Consider the following 16,084-nt stretch of genomic DNA (forward strand, 5'->3'; position numbering starts at 1 on the left):
GCGGCAGGTATTAGTTGTTTTTATTGTATATTGAATTAATAAATAACTGTTGTGTTGCTCATCCAAAAGTAGCGCTAACAGCACCACCACATGGCTGCTGTCATAAGAGCCAGTGTTGACATTTAAGTGCTGGTCCCGAGCACTGGAAACCACCTGCTTAAATTAAGCACTGGTAAAGAGCCTCTGCTGTGAACATGTAAATGAATCAAGCCCTCACAACGCCTGAACGAGGAGCTATACGAGACCTTGTGGACACTGTCTGCAATATCTCTGAGGGTGCCATCTCCGTGTGTGGCAAATGTGACACAGAAATGCTTGCCCAAATTGACCCTATTTGAGATAAGGCTAGACTAAAAAAAATATGATAGTTTACTAGTTGCTAGCTTTCTACAACTTGGGAACACATTCTTTTTTCGAACGTATGAAGCATTTTCATCTTTTGAAGCATTATTATAACCTAGATTCAAAGGCACAAAGGAGCTCAAGCATGGAACCAACTCCCGCTCCATTGCCACAAGATAAACAAGGAATATCTCTTCAGGAAAGCTGTGGGAAACTTGGCTATTTGATCGGGCCTTTTGAGGGCTTACTGGATCAGTGGTTGCAGGTTATTTAGTGCTAAGACACTCCGAGTAGCTTTTTGCACTTTTTAACCTTTTGATTGGTTGGTTGATTGATTTTAGTGAGCACAAGCACTTTAGCTCTGGTTAGCCGAGTCCTACAGCCCACAGAAACAAAGGACCTGATTTAGATTTATGCAGACGGGTTACTCCGTCACAGCAGGGATGGATATTCCATCCACTGAAAAATAATTTCTATGATATCCTATGGGATTTAGATCAGCAGATGGGCTATTTGTCATCGTGGAGAGAAGAAGTGTGGCTCAATGATTAGAGCGGCAGACCCTAATGCAGAGGTCTAGCCCGGGACCAGGGTTCAATTCCCCGCCTCGGTGGGTCTTGGGCTCAAAAAATTCCACGGACCTGATAATTCTCGCCTCGGTGCCATTCCAATCATGGACTCCCACTCTGAAACTCTGGGCAATAGCTTGCTTAATCTCCACAACGGCCCCCACAAGCTAAGGATGCCTGGCCTCCACCTTGGGGGTGCCCAGGAGCGGACGCCTCACAGGGAAAGCCAGGATGGGTTCCACAGCGGTATTCGTACAAGTGCCTTGAGACCCTTGCGGGTGAGTAGTGCGCTATACAAGTATCAATTTACATCGTGTGACCCTTCCGCTGTGATCTAAATCAGGCCCTAAGTCGGGAAAATAGAAGGAAGAAGGTAAAACGTTTGGGGGAAGACCTCCCTAAGGCTGATGGGTGTAACATTCTATGAGAAAGTGTCCAATCAGAGAATATCTTGACATCCACTATCTAGATATCACAGATATCACTATCTCTCCTTTACGCCCCCGAGCACCTCTTTAAGCACAAATGTTGCGCAACTACAGAACAGATTTACAACTAATAAAGGAAATAATGCTTTCTGTATAAAGTTATAACTGTCCATATTTTAGTATCAGAAAGCACATTTTCCATGGGAATTGAAATGAGAAATAAACATTTTGGGACAAGCACCCTTATTTTTGGCCCCCAACGAAAAACTTTCCATAACGGAGACAAGTGGATGAACTGCTTTTTAGAAAGTTGTCACTGATTAATTGCACATTATGGTTACATGTCTTGCGTGCACAAAAAATTCTCTGTTAGCATTTACAGGTGCTGTGATTTACATACGAACACATATTTGTGATTGATTTATTCATCTTTAGTAGGGAAACATTAAATTAATTTCCAATATATAGTTTCAATGACATCTCAAAATTACATTGCAGTTGCCATTCATCATGTACTGTACTGACTCTTTTTTTGTCCTGTAACCCTAATGTCACTTTAAGCAGTTTGTTGCATAATTCAACTACACACAGCGCAAAATTGCCATAGTTGCAAAAATAGGACTAAAGGTTATTTCCTTGGTAATTCAGCAGGCATAATAAATAGAGTACATTGATATGAAGTGAGGCAGGGATGTAAAAGGTAATGTGCATGAAGCAAGTGAAATTCTATGTTAAATTCAAAGGGGCAGATTTACGTTCCCTGGCGCATCCCTGCAAATCAGCAGTGTTGCGCCAGGGAAGATGCATCACGCAAGTTTGCCATTGCGCCACCGCAGATGCGCCGCATTTACAATGCGGTGCATCATGGCGCAAGGACAAGCAGATGTGTGACGCATCTGCCGGGGTAAGGTTGGCGCAGTGCTGAAGTTGTGTCGCAAGCACGACGCAACTCCAGCACTGTTTCAACCTGCCCTATCCCTAACATGGTGCGTCAAGCCTTACGCCTGCTTCAAGCAGGCACAGGGTTTTGACGCATCAGCGTTGGAAAAGTGACTAAGTGAAATCTTGTAGATTTCACTGAGTCACTTTTCAGGGGTGTTCCTGCGACGGAAAGCCCCCCCCCCGCGTAGAAACACCCACATGAAACCTGACGCAGGTTTCATGTGGCGGAGGGCTTTACACCGTGACGCATCTCCATAGATGCGTCACGCTTAGTAGTTTGCCTTCAGTCCTCTTGTCCAGGTGTTCTCCCCCACGGCTCTCTCAGGCAATCACTAAATTTGGCTGATCTCCACAGAAAAATGCAGCCAATGAGGGGAGTCATAGATCAACTGGCTCCACTGTCTTCTTTCCCCACTACCCATGCTCTGTCCCAGTTTCTCTATGGTGAGAAATTCCTATGGCAGCAATTATAGTTATAATGATGAAGCAATGGCTCTTTTGGACTAAATTTCAGCCTGGATTGCAAGACAGACCCTGCAGCGCATTGAAAACATCTAGTACTTGGCCAAGCTCTCCACCTGTGAATGTTTGTGTCTCAAATCGTTCCTTTGATTTACAACCTACAACCTGAAATTGGGTCTGCCATTCCCAGTATCATTCATGAGGCTTGCACTAAGCTGACAAGGAAAAACATGACTTCAGACCCACATGTGTAGTCTGACTGTGGCAGCTAAACCTGCAGGCAAACCTGTCAAAATAACTCTTTTTGGAAGTAAAGAACCCTACAATAAATATTGCCCACAGGGTAGGGTGCCTAGTATATATACGTGGGACATGAAAAAATTGTATTTGCCATGGTCTTATAGTAACTAGCCCCCAAACATGCAATTAAAATCAGGGGTAGGTGAACTCAAGTTACATAAAAGTTCAGCACACCCCTAATTAGAGCACATGTGCTTGAGACCACATTTCATCTCAAGGGTCACACTGCATGATGTAAACTACTCCACCCATATCGGCCTGTCATCTACAAACACCCTGAGGCACAGTATTTAGCTAAAAAAATATTTTCTTAAGTAATACTCCTTGTAAACCTTCAGTGGGGCATCTGTCATTGACAGACACTGACATTACCACAATGTGACCTTCAGAATGGTGGTGTCACTGATATACCATAAGAGTGATTTACAGACTGTCAGAACTGGCAAGGGATGCCACGCAGTTTCAGCAAATGTTACATGCCTTCCAAGAGCTCACAGACATCCAATAATCTAAAAGCACCTACAAATCTGTGCTTTATTTTTAAAAATATAAGTGCCAGGGACCTCGTCAGGAGGAAACTGCTGCTTGCATCACCCACTGCCCGTGCCAGCGCTGCCAATGACTGTACCTGTGGGACTATTGAGGCTCCCAAGACTATAAGACTGGCTTGGCGGCAGGTATTAGTTGTTTTTATTGTATATTGAATTAATAAATAACTGTTGTGTTGCTCATCCAAAAGTAGCGCTAACAGCACCACCACATGGCTGCTGTCATAAGAGCCAGTGTTGACATTTAAGTGCTGGTCCCGAGCACTGGAAACCACCTGCTTAAATTAAGCACTGGTAAAGAGCCTCTGCTGTGAACATGTAAATAAATCAAGCCCTCACAACGCCTGAACGAGGAGCTATACGAGACCTTGTGGACACTGTCTGCAATATCTCTGAGGGTGCCATCTCCGTGTGTGGCAAATGTGACACAGAAATGCTTGCCCAAATTGACCCTATTTGAGATAAGGCTAGACTAAAAAAAATATGATAGTTTACTAGTTGCTAGCTTTCTACAACTTGGGAACACATTCTTTTTTCGAACGTATGAAGCATTTTCATCTTTTGAAGCATTATTATAACCTAGATTCAAAGGCACAAAGGAGCTCAAGCATGGAACCAACTCCCGCTCCATTGCCACAAGATAAAGAAGGAATATCTCTTCAGGAAAGCTGTGGGAAACTTGGCTATTTGATCGGGCCTTTTGAGGGCTTACTGGATCAGTGGTTGCAGGTTATTTAGTGCTAAGACACTCCGAGTAGCTTTTTGCACTTTTTAACCTTTTGATTGGTTGGTTGATTGATTTTAGTGAGCACAAGCACTTTAGCTCTGGTTAGCCGAGTCCTACAGCCCACAGAAACAAAGGACCTGATTTAGATTTATGCAGACGGGTTACTCCGTCACAGCAGGGATGGATATTCCATCCACTGAAAAATAATTTCTATGATATCCTATGGGATTTAGATCAGCAGATGGGCTATTTGTCATCGTGGAGAGAAGAAGTGTGGCTCAATGATTAGAGCGGCAGACCCTAATGCAGAGGTCTAGCCCGGGACCAGGGTTCAATTCCCCGCCTCGGTGGGTCTTGGGCTCAAAAAATTCCACGGACCTGATAATTCTCGCCTCGGTGCCATTCCAATCATGGACTCCCACTCTGAAACTCTGGGCAATAGCTTGCTTAATCTCCACAACGGCCCCCACAAGCTAAGGATGCCTGGCCTCCACCTTGGGGGTGCCCAGGAGTGGACGCCTCACAGGGAAAGCCAGGATGGGTTCCACAGCGGTATTCGTACAAGTGCCTTGAGACCCTTGCGGGTGAGTAGTGCGCTATACAAGTATCAATTTACATCGTGTGACCCTTCCGCTGTGATCTAAATCAGGCCCTAAGTCGGGAAAATAGAAGGAAGAAGGTAAAACGTTTGGGGGAAGACCTCCCTAAGGCTGATGGGTGTAACATTCTATGAGAAAGTGTCCAATCAGAGAATATCTTGACATCCACTATCTAGATATCACAGATATCACTATCTCTCCTTTACGCCCCCGAGCACCTCTTTAAGCACAAATGTTGCGCAACTACAGAACAGATTTACAACTAATAAAGGAAATAATGCTTTCTGTATAAAGTTATAACTGTCCATATTTTAGTATCAGAAAGCACATTTTCCATGGGAATTGAAATGAGAAATAAACATTTTGGGACAAGCACCCTTATTTTTGGCCCCCAACGAAAAACTTTCCATAACGGAGACAAGTGGATGAACTGCTTTTTAGAAAGTTGTCACTGATTAATTGCACATTATGGTTACATGTCTTGCGTGCACAAAAAATTCTCTGTTAGCATTTACAGGTGCTGTGATTTACATACGAACACATATTTGTGATTTATTTATTCATCTTTAGTAGGGAAACATTAAATTAATTTCCAATATATAGTTTCAATGACATCTCAAAATTACATTGCAGTTGCCATTCATCATGTACTGTACTGACTCTTTTTTTGTCCTGTAACCCTAATGTCACTTTAAGCAGTTTGTTGCATAATTCAACTACACACAGCGCAAAATTGCCATAGTTGCAAAAATAGGACTAAAGGTTATTTCCTTGGTAATTCAGCAGGCATAATAAATAGAGTACATTGATATGAAGTGAGGCAGGGATGTAAAAGGTAATGTGCATGAAGCAAGTGAAATTCTATGTTAAATTCAAAGGGGCAGATTTACGTTCCCTGGCGCATCCCTGCAAATCAGCAGTGTTGCGCCAGGGAAGATGCATCACGCAAGTTTGCCATTGCGCCACCGCAGATGCGCCGCATTTACAATGCGGTGCATCATGGCGCAAGGACAAGCAGATGTGTGACGCATCTGCCGGGGTAAGGTTGGCGCAGTGCTGAAGTTGTGTCGCAAGCACGACGCAACTCCAGCACTGTTTCAACCTGCCCTATCCCTAACATGGTGCGTCAAGCCTTACGCCTGCTTCAAGCAGGCACAGGGTTTTGACGCATCAGCGTTGGAAAAGTGACTAAGTGAAATCTTGTAGATTTCACTGAGTCACTTTTCAGGGGTGTTCCTGCGACGGAAAGCCCCCCCCCCGCGTAGAAACGCCCACATGAAACCTGACGCAGGTTTCATGTGGCGGAGGGCTTTACACCGTGACGCATCTCCATAGATGCGTCACGATGTAAATAGGGCGCAACGTGGCGCAGGGTTTACGCCGCCGCTGCGTCACAAAAGTGACGCAATGGCGGTGGAAAAGTGGCGCACGAGGCTTGTAAATCTGCCCCAAAGTGTATAGCTGCTATTGTTTTGGTCGCTTAATGTTGGATTCCTGGAGGCTCCCAGGATTTAATTTGAAAGCTTAAGTATGTATGAAATGTTTTGAGTTCATAGCCATTTTACGAGCATGATGTGAGCACTTACTATTCAGCGTGGCCCATAACTGCCTTCAGAAGACACCATGAACTGCGGTGTATGCCCTAAGTTGGTAGTCATAACAAATAAAGGGGCACATAAATCAGGTTTCAGATGTTTCAATTACTGCTTACATTTTTAAGTCCAGGCGCATCTCTTAGGCAGACAGAACAACCCCCCCCCCCATGGTTAAGCCTGCAGATATTTCCACATCAGAGGAAGATGTCCTACTTGGATAGCTAAGCAGACAACAAAGGACATTAATTGTTCAATTGTTCATGTGCATAGGTAATAAAAGGTCATCTTACTGAGGGGGGCATGGGGCTGCATAACACAGCGGTTAGAGTATAGAAGACTTGGTAGTTACAAAAAAACTTCATATGAATTTGTCTTGAAGATAGCACGCATTTGAATGGTGTTGTTGTTCTGTACAGGAGCCTCACCGGTGCTTAATGAATTCAGCACATTTTCTAGTTTCTCCAGTGCCCGTCTCAAAACACAGCTCAGCATCAGCAGTCTTAAACACAGCATTTATCTATCTGTGCAAACCCCATTGTAACTTACCTATGGTAACAGCTGCACATTTGGCTTCCAGGCGCTTCAAAAATGAATAGGAACCCTGGCTGGCATGTGCGTTTATGCTAACCTACTTATCGTGCTTGGATGCCCCAGGTGCAAGGTCCCTAAAGTATAAGCTCCCTTTCAAATAAGAGGAACAACACCAAATGTGCATCCCCAGGCACCAATTCTACTGAGTGTGATGAGCTTCATAATGAAGCAATGGCTTGAACGTACAGTCAGACACAAATAAGAAGTATTTTGCTTTTTCGATAAATGATTTAATTGGCTCTCCAAATAGAGAGTAAAACTGACAATCCAATAGATAATTTCTTCCTTTATTGAATTAATAAATACACAGTTTGAATTGTGATCAAGTTTCATAACACCAACTATTCACCATGCATTTCACATATCACTTTCCTATTGCAGGATCAGTAGGGCTGATGGTTGGTTCAATGATGATGAAATGAGCATGTGAAATAATTTTTGAATTTGCTAGCTCTATCGATTGCTTATCATTTAGAAAGGTGTCCTGTATGCCATCGTGTATTGCTACAAATTATTTCAAATGTTGTAGAGATAAAATGTAAAGATACAATATGCAGAAATATCACATGACAGAAATATATTGTCCTAAATATTGTTTACAAATATATGAAGGATATTCCCCTGCCACAATGTTGCCAGCTGTGAGCCTGCAGTAGTACCATTCCATCCTTCATATGATTTCTGAGTAGCGCCCTTAGGGCCTGATTCACAAAGGTAAAGTTAGACCAAAAGTCCAACTTTGGCCAAAAGTTGGGCGTGGCTTGATGCGGACTGAAGACGGCTGGGCGTCGCTGAAGCTCCTTGGAACGGCACCAGAAGTGGCCTCAGAAGAGCGGCTTTTCTAACATATTACTGGCTTTCCTGCCAGGTATGTGTTCTGGAAGTAAGCAGAATGCCACTCTTTATTTTCTCTTGTGATGGGAACCTGTAAAGCTTTTCTTTTCTGCAACACGTCTTTCCTTTCATCTGCTGCCGATATTTTGTTGCACACTGAGGAGAAGTGTAGGAGTCTGAACAATTCTTAATGAATTTGAAATATTTCAAGTGAAGCATGTCAGTAGCTGTCAATCTCCTTTACGTTATGACCTCTTTCAGGCTGCAATTTGTATCTATTTGGAACACATCCTCTTTATGCATGACTTCATAAAGTCACATTACTTAAATGTGTTTGCATTTACTTCAGCAAGTACTTGACCATTTTCCACTCTGCCTATTGTTAGTAAGGTTTAATATAACATATTATATATACTGTGCTTTCAATTAATTTAATGCACTTGACCAAACTTTCTTCAGGCAACTCCCTTAAACTTTCTCCTGCACATTGCAATGACTTCAAAATTAAGAGTGCTTCACAGCAGAAGACTACTGGTACCTCTTCATTCTCAGTCACACATACTATGGTTGTCCAATGAAACGCTGTCAAAGCGCCAGTCAAAAGGCTTAAGAAAGATCCATCGTCACCTTCTAAGTCTCCTCCTAATGCCTCTGTGAATCTCTTATTGGAGGAAATAAGAGCTTTGCACCCCTTCATGGAAAAAGCTAATGTTAGACTACAGAATCTTTGAAGAAATGGAATCTTATGGAGGAACGTGTCTCTAGTGTGGAACTACAACATTGCGATTTCAAGGATACTCTTTCTGAGGTCAATTTTCTAAAGGAACATGTAAGCAGGTTGAAGATTTAGGGAATTGCCACAGAAGATACAATCTTTTCATGTATGGCCTATCTGAAGATACAGAAGAAACACATCCTATCTCTTTTTAAAAAAATGGTATTGTAAGCGTTTTCTCAATAGTATTTAATAGCTCCTACTAACTAAAATGCATTTTTGCTCAGAAGATTGATATCATGTTGTCTCATATTCCCATCTCAAGGAATGTGTTTCATTGCCGTTTGTGTGCTTCCTTTTCCTCTGGTGTTTCGCCATACCATCTTCTCATGTGGTCTCCCCCGTCCTCATCAACATTTCTCGTAGGTATGTTTATTTTTTGTGTTATCTTAAGTTTATTACACTGTATCTTTCTATTGCATTTTACACTTTAACTTTAATTTCTCCTTTTTAACCTTTTTGCTTTCATTTTTTAAATTCTTTCTTTCATTGTATATCTGTTTTGGACGTGTAACCTTGTCTTTTCATTATTGATTTTATCATTTCCAAAAATGTGTATGATGCTTTATATTCCCTTTAAAGATAAGTCTGTTTTTTTTAATGTACTGTTTCTTTTCTAGGATTTTATTAGTGGATTCTTGGAATGTCTGAGGTTTAAACTCTCATTAAAGTATCCTAATGCACTTACCAAAATTTAAAGCAGCCCTGCCGAGCACAACGCATCAGGCTTGATGCTAACGCATTTCACTGTGGTGATACGCATTACCGCACTGAAATGCAAAGTCACGCATAATAGCACCTCCTCAGCTGTCAAGCTTGAGAGCTAGTATTCACACACCATATTGAAACTGAAGCTAAACTGGAGTCACAGCACGCTATGTGCCCTGCTCTCCCATGCTTGGGAGCTGGCTCAGAGCCCATGGCTCTAGCTAGTACTCTGACACAATGTAACAAAATTTACCTGACAGAACCACGCATCTTTGATACATCCATGAGGACATGACTCACACTTCAATAGCCAAGGTGGAACATCCTGCTGCTACCCCCTATGGCTGCAGTTCAGGAGATTAAAGTTACAGGCTTCAGTGGCAAATTGCAGCATTGCTCACACCGCATGTGTCAAAAGTAAATTATCTAAAAATGTGGAATGGATTCTTCAACACTGGATGACCCACCAGTGGCTGAGTGAACCGCACAGACCGCTGTGGCTGCTGGATTGGTTCCCCAGAAGTGCCAACCTAGAGAACACACCACCAGTCCACTTCAATAATGTGCAGAGCTGCAGTGAGCTTGTCTCCGAATCATGCCCGGCAGCAGTGTTTGCCGCGGGAGTGTGGCCAAGAGGTGGCCCGTTACTGAGCTGCTTGCCTGCCTGGCAAAATAAGTGAAGTGAACAATATGATGACTCAGAAATTCGCTTACTGTAGCATTCAGGAATACTGAGTTCCTAAGAAAAAAATGGGCCTTTGGAAAAGAGGATATCTTTTACAGAATTACATCCTGCTTTAATTTCCTTTACAAAAAAGATAAAGCTCCAGGACTTGATTGCTTTAGTGCGGAATTTTATATTCACTTTCATAAAATCCTCTTCCCCAGATTATTTACTTGAATTCAATCTTCTTTGGACTCTTCCACTTTTTCTGGAACTTTTCTCAAAGCACTTATTTGCCTTATCCCAAAAGATGGAAAAGTTCTGTATTTATGAAAAAGTGACATACCCGTCTGTCAGGTCAATTTAGATTGCACACTTTTCACTAAGGAACTGGCTTCTAGATTGCAATCCTTTCTCCCTACTCTTTTAGGAAAGGCGCAACCAGGGTTTGTTTAGAGCAGATATGTGTCAGACAACACCTGTTTGTTCTTCTTCATTATCTCAAAGTCTGCTGATCTACCTGAATCATTAGCAGCCATTGCTTTAGATGCCAAGAAGGCTCTTGGTCAGGTAAGCTGATATTTTATATTTCCCCCTGTTCATGGTTTTTGCCTTAAAATCATTAATTTAATATCCCGTATGTACTTATCTTCCCAGGCTGTCGTTTGTGCTAATGTCCTCACTTCTGCTTATTTTACCTTGGGAAGGGGAGTAAGACAGGGATCGCCCCTTTCTCCATTTCTTTTTAAAATGGCATTTGAAACTTTCTTATCTAGAATTAGAGAAAATACACTTATTTATGGGTTTTCATATAATGGTCCACAATGTAAGTTTGCTCTATATGCAGATGATAATTGACTGTTTATGTCATCTCCTCACTCTTCTCTTCTCATGTTTTTGTCTGAGGTTGCATCTAATACTTTGCTTTCTGGATATAGAATAAATACTGACAAATGGGAAATGTTACCTTTGAACAAATTTGCCTTTAAACATGACTTTTCTTTCTCAAACTTCAAATGGCAACTTAACCAAAATAAATACCTTGTTCTTCAATTTACAATGTCAAAGTCAAAAGTCAAAAAGTAGCTTTTTTCAATTTAAAAGTAAACCATAAAAGCACATATGTGATACACAGTTAAATAAAAAACATTAAAAATCAATTGAACATGACCTTATAATAAATACATCAGATCCTAAAATATAAAACCAGCATATCAGTTAGTTATATATTAATGGGGTAACCCGGTAGACCACTGGACTCGGGTATAACTAGGTACACAAAAAACTGTCACAGTGGAAACACATTTAGAAATGTAAAAAAGCCATACATCTGTTAGCAATACAAACAAATTTTACGACAACACCTGTTACTTGCATGTATGCACATTATTTAATGTCTAGTTTCTCAGTCCAACAAAAGGATCAGTAATTCAACACAGCGCCAAAAGCATCACAATATCAACATTTTCAAAAGTATCTTGGTGTAAGGTACGTGATAAGTGCAGGATTTTAGGGATTAGTGCAGGGCGTAGTGAGGGAGGGAGGTTGTGAAAGATTTAGGAACATCCACAATTCAATTGAAGAACCTGACCTGCCAGTTAAATGGCCACAAAACTTAAATTAGATAACACAGACTAAGACAGCAGTTGTACATTCACTGACAATCTCCTGTGTTGATTGAGGAAATGAAAAAGTCGACGTTTCGACCCCTGTTAGAGCCAGCAAATTGGTTTGCTTGGGGTTGGGGTCTTCATCAGGACCGGGGGAAGGGCTTACACCTGGGGGCAAAAGGTCAAAAATAAAGAACCGTGAGGTGTGTCTATGGAGGACCATTACAGTTAAGAGAGAACAAATGTGAAAAATAATTACCAGCATCAGCAGCAAATGTCACGCTGGAAAAATTGGGAAGGGGCCAGTCAGTGCTCCTAGGAGGAAGGAAAAGAGACGAGGAATACTAAAACCATACTTAAAAATCGGGTGTCAGTAAAACCTAAGTGACCAGAAATACTCACCCAAGGTGTAGTATTCCAATGCTCGAAAAATGAGACAAGGGAAGGCTGAATGTATCAGCATAAACACTCATCCAATGGTGTTAGAAGCTGGAAAGAAAGGGGGGGATGGCGTTAATGATCTCCCACACTCCAAACCCGTTGTGAAACAAAGCGCATATAAGGTTACTAACCCTGAATATATTGCGCGGGAAACATGCGAAGCAAAATTAAGTATCAGCGCATTCATGGTACGTCTGCAAACTATGGCGGGGCGTACAGAAGTGTAGGGAATCCCAAATACAATGAAAAAGTGGCAAGACTCACTCGTAAAATAGCATTGGGGGAAAGGACCACTGAGTACTTGGGCTGCAACATACCTCGAGGGCCGCGCCGTGGAAACTGACAGCTAACCCTGGGTGTCGTCACAGGACTAAACAAATACGGGCCAATCGCGCGCACAACCAATTGGTCGCGCCTTGATTGGTAGGCTTGGGGGTGTGTCAGGTCACGTGTTCATGTGCGAACCCGGCCAAGGGTCTGGAAGTTTAACGAGAGACGGAGAGAAGCGAAACCACCGCAGCTGCAAGCGATAACATACCTCGAGGGCCGCGTAAGTCGGTCTGACAGCTAGCCCTGAGCCGCGTCACCCGATCAAATATATATCGATCAGACGCGTCCTGATTGGTGGAGGATAAAGGGTGTGTAATGATAGCTAAGCTGATGTCAGCTCGTCTAAAGCAGGGACCATTTGCTGGTTCTTGATTCATGATCACAGTATTAAAAAGCAATACATTAATATGGTTACATCAGTAGATGATACGGAAAACAACCACAACATTTGACATGACATATATATCCTTGGTTAACGCTCAAATAGCATACGAAATAGCACAGGTGATTGGTAACACTCAACGGCACCACAGCAGAGGTGTATTCATATAAACACTGCAAATACCCAATGTAATGGGGTTCACCAAGACTTATACTAGACAATTGCAATTGCAGGGGTGTGTCCCATGCTGGATTAGATGTTTAACCATTGTTTATTAATGATATTTGGGTAAAAGTTGCGTCAAGTTCATTCAGGCCACATGTGACAGAGTCAAAACGGTCCATCCACTTACACTCCCTGATGTTTAGGATTGAAACGAGGTCACCACCCCTAACACCCAGTGTTATGGCTTCAATTACCAGCCATCTAAGCGATTCAGGGGAATGGTTGCATGTTTTGAAATGGTCAACCATGGGTGCACCAGGTGTGTTACATCTAATCCTGCTGCAGTGTTGCAATATCCTGCATTTCACTTTCTGGGTGGTCTGGCCTATATAGATCTTGTTACATGGGCAGACTATCACATAGATAACATTCTTAGTATTGCAATTGGTGAGCGTCTTTAAATCCACCGTGCAGTTGTTATGTTGGAACGTCTTTGTTTCAAGAGTCAAATTGCAGGCTTTGCACTGTCCACATTTCACATGACCCGTGGGGGCCGGAAGATGCCAAAGCGATTCAATTGTTGGTCTAGGTTGTGTTTCCAAAAGTGATTTCACCACATGATCGCGGACATTTTTGCCTTTTTTGAAGGCATGCATTGGGGGTTCAGTGAGCTGAAGTTCTGCTGCCACCAGGTGCCAATGTTTGTTGACAATTTTGCGGATATCATTACTCCTGGTGTTAAAGGTCGTAACACATATAAGTCTGTTGGGATCATCCATCCGTGCTTTGGGGGTAAGGAGGAGGTCTCTATGATTGTACCAGGCTCTCTTGCGGGCCCTCTTGACAAGCCTCCGAGGGTAGCCGCGTTCAATCAGTCTGAGGATGAGGTCATCGGATTCCGTGAAAAAATCGTCTTTTCTGGAACAGTTCCTCCTGATCCTCAGAAACTGTCCGAAGGGGAGGTTATCACGTAGTCCTCTCGGGTGGTGACTTCCATACCTCAATAGGGTGTTTCTTTCCGTAGTTTTTCGGAACAGGGTTGTGTACAGACAGTCGTCCATAACCTTGATAGTGATATCAAGGAAATCGATACTGGACTTGTCCTTGGTCATGGTAAACCGAATGTCTGCCGATCTATCATTCAACCAAAGAAAGAACTCATCAAGATCCTGGTCGTTGCCCGTCCAAATCATCAGGACATCGTCGATATATCGTTTCCAATATTTGACTCTTTGCCTGAATGGGTTGGTGATATTACTGACAAAAGTCTGTTCGAAGTTGTCCATATACAAAATGGCCAGATCTGGGGCAAAGCTGGCACCCATCGCCACGCCTTTCGTTTGCATGAAGAAGTCATTTTGGAAGAAGAAGAAATTCTGCGTCATTGCTATGTTGAGCAATTTGATGATAAAATCAGAGGGGACTTGCACTGGTTGGCTTCTTGTCTCTAAACATTTCAAAATCACCTCCAGAGCATGTTGTTGAGGGATACTTGTGTATAAAGACACAATGTCCATTGTCACTAGAATCTGGGTGGTTGGATCGAAGGGCATCCCATCAATCAGATTAATAACTTGCATCGTGTCCCGCAGGTAAGAATCTGTTTTCTCTGCCAAGGGCTTCAAGAAGAAATCGATGTATTTACACAGGGGCTCGAGGATTGAGCCACACCCCGAGACTATGGGGCGGCCGGGCGGTCTTTCCAAATTTTTATGTACCTTAGGTAAGGTATAGATTGTCGGAAGACGCGGCTGGGGTTGATTCAGAAACTGAAACTCCAGGTTTGAGAGGAAGCCTTGGGCAAGGCCTTCTTGGGTTATTCGAAGGATCATGGTGCTGATCTTTTTCGTGGGATTTATGTTGAGTCTGGTATAGCTAATGCCATCATTCAATTGGGAGTAAAGTTCTTCTTTATAGTTATCCACGTTCTGTAGTACGATGGCTCCTCCCTTGTCAGCGGGTTTGATGACAATAGAACGGTTATTCCTCAAATCGTCCAAGGCCCTGTGTAAATACATCGATTTCTTCTTGAAGCCCTTGGCAGAGAAAACAGATTCTTACCTGCGGGACACGATGCAAGTTATTAATCTGATTGATGGGATGCCCTTCGATCCAACCACCCAGATTCTAGTGACAATGGACATTGTGTCTTTATACACAAGTATCCCTCAACAACATGCTCTGGAGGTGATTTTGAAATGTTTAGAGACAAGAAGCCAACCAGTGCAAGTCCCCTCTGATTTTATCATCAAATTGCTCAACATAGCAATGACGCAGAATTTCTTCTTCTTCCAAAATGACTTCTTCATGCAAACGAAAGGCGTGGCGATGGGTGCCAGCTTTGCCCCAGATCTGGCCATTTTGTATATGGACAACTTCGAACAGACTTTTGTCAGTAATATCACAAACCCATTCAGGCAAAGAGTCAAATATTGGAAACGATATATCGACGATGTCCTGATGATTTGGACGGGCAACGACCAGGATCTTGATGAGTTCTTTCTTTGGTTGAATGATAGATCGGCAGACATTCGGTTTACCATGACCAAGGACAAGTCCAGTATCGATTTCCTTGATATCACTATCAAGGTTATGGACGACTGTCTGTACACAACCCTGTTCCGAAAAACTACGGAAAGAAACACCCTATTGAGGTATGGAAGTCACCACCCGAGAGGACTACGTGATAACCTCCCCTTCGGACAGTTTCTGAGGATCAGGAGGAACTGTTCCAGAAAAGACGATTTTTTCACGGAATCCGATGACCTCATCCTCAGACTGATTGAACGCGGCTACCCTCGGAGGCTTGTCAAGAGGGCCCGCAAGAGAGCCTGGTACAATCATAGAGACCTCCTCCTTACCCCCAAAGCACGGATGGATGATCCCAACAGACTTATATGTGTTACGACCTTTAACACCAGGAGTAATGATATCCGCAAAATTGTCAACAAACATTGGCACCTGGTGGCAGCAGAACTTCAGCTCACTGAACCCCCAATGCATGCCTTCAAAAAAGGCAAAAATGTCCGCGATCATGTGGTGAAATCACTTTTGGAAACACAACCTAGACCA

This window comes from Triturus cristatus, chromosome 4_1, assembly GCF_964204655.1.
Source record: "Triturus cristatus chromosome 4_1, aTriCri1.1, whole genome shotgun sequence".
Lineage (NCBI taxonomy): Eukaryota > Metazoa > Chordata > Amphibia > Caudata > Salamandridae > Triturus > Triturus cristatus.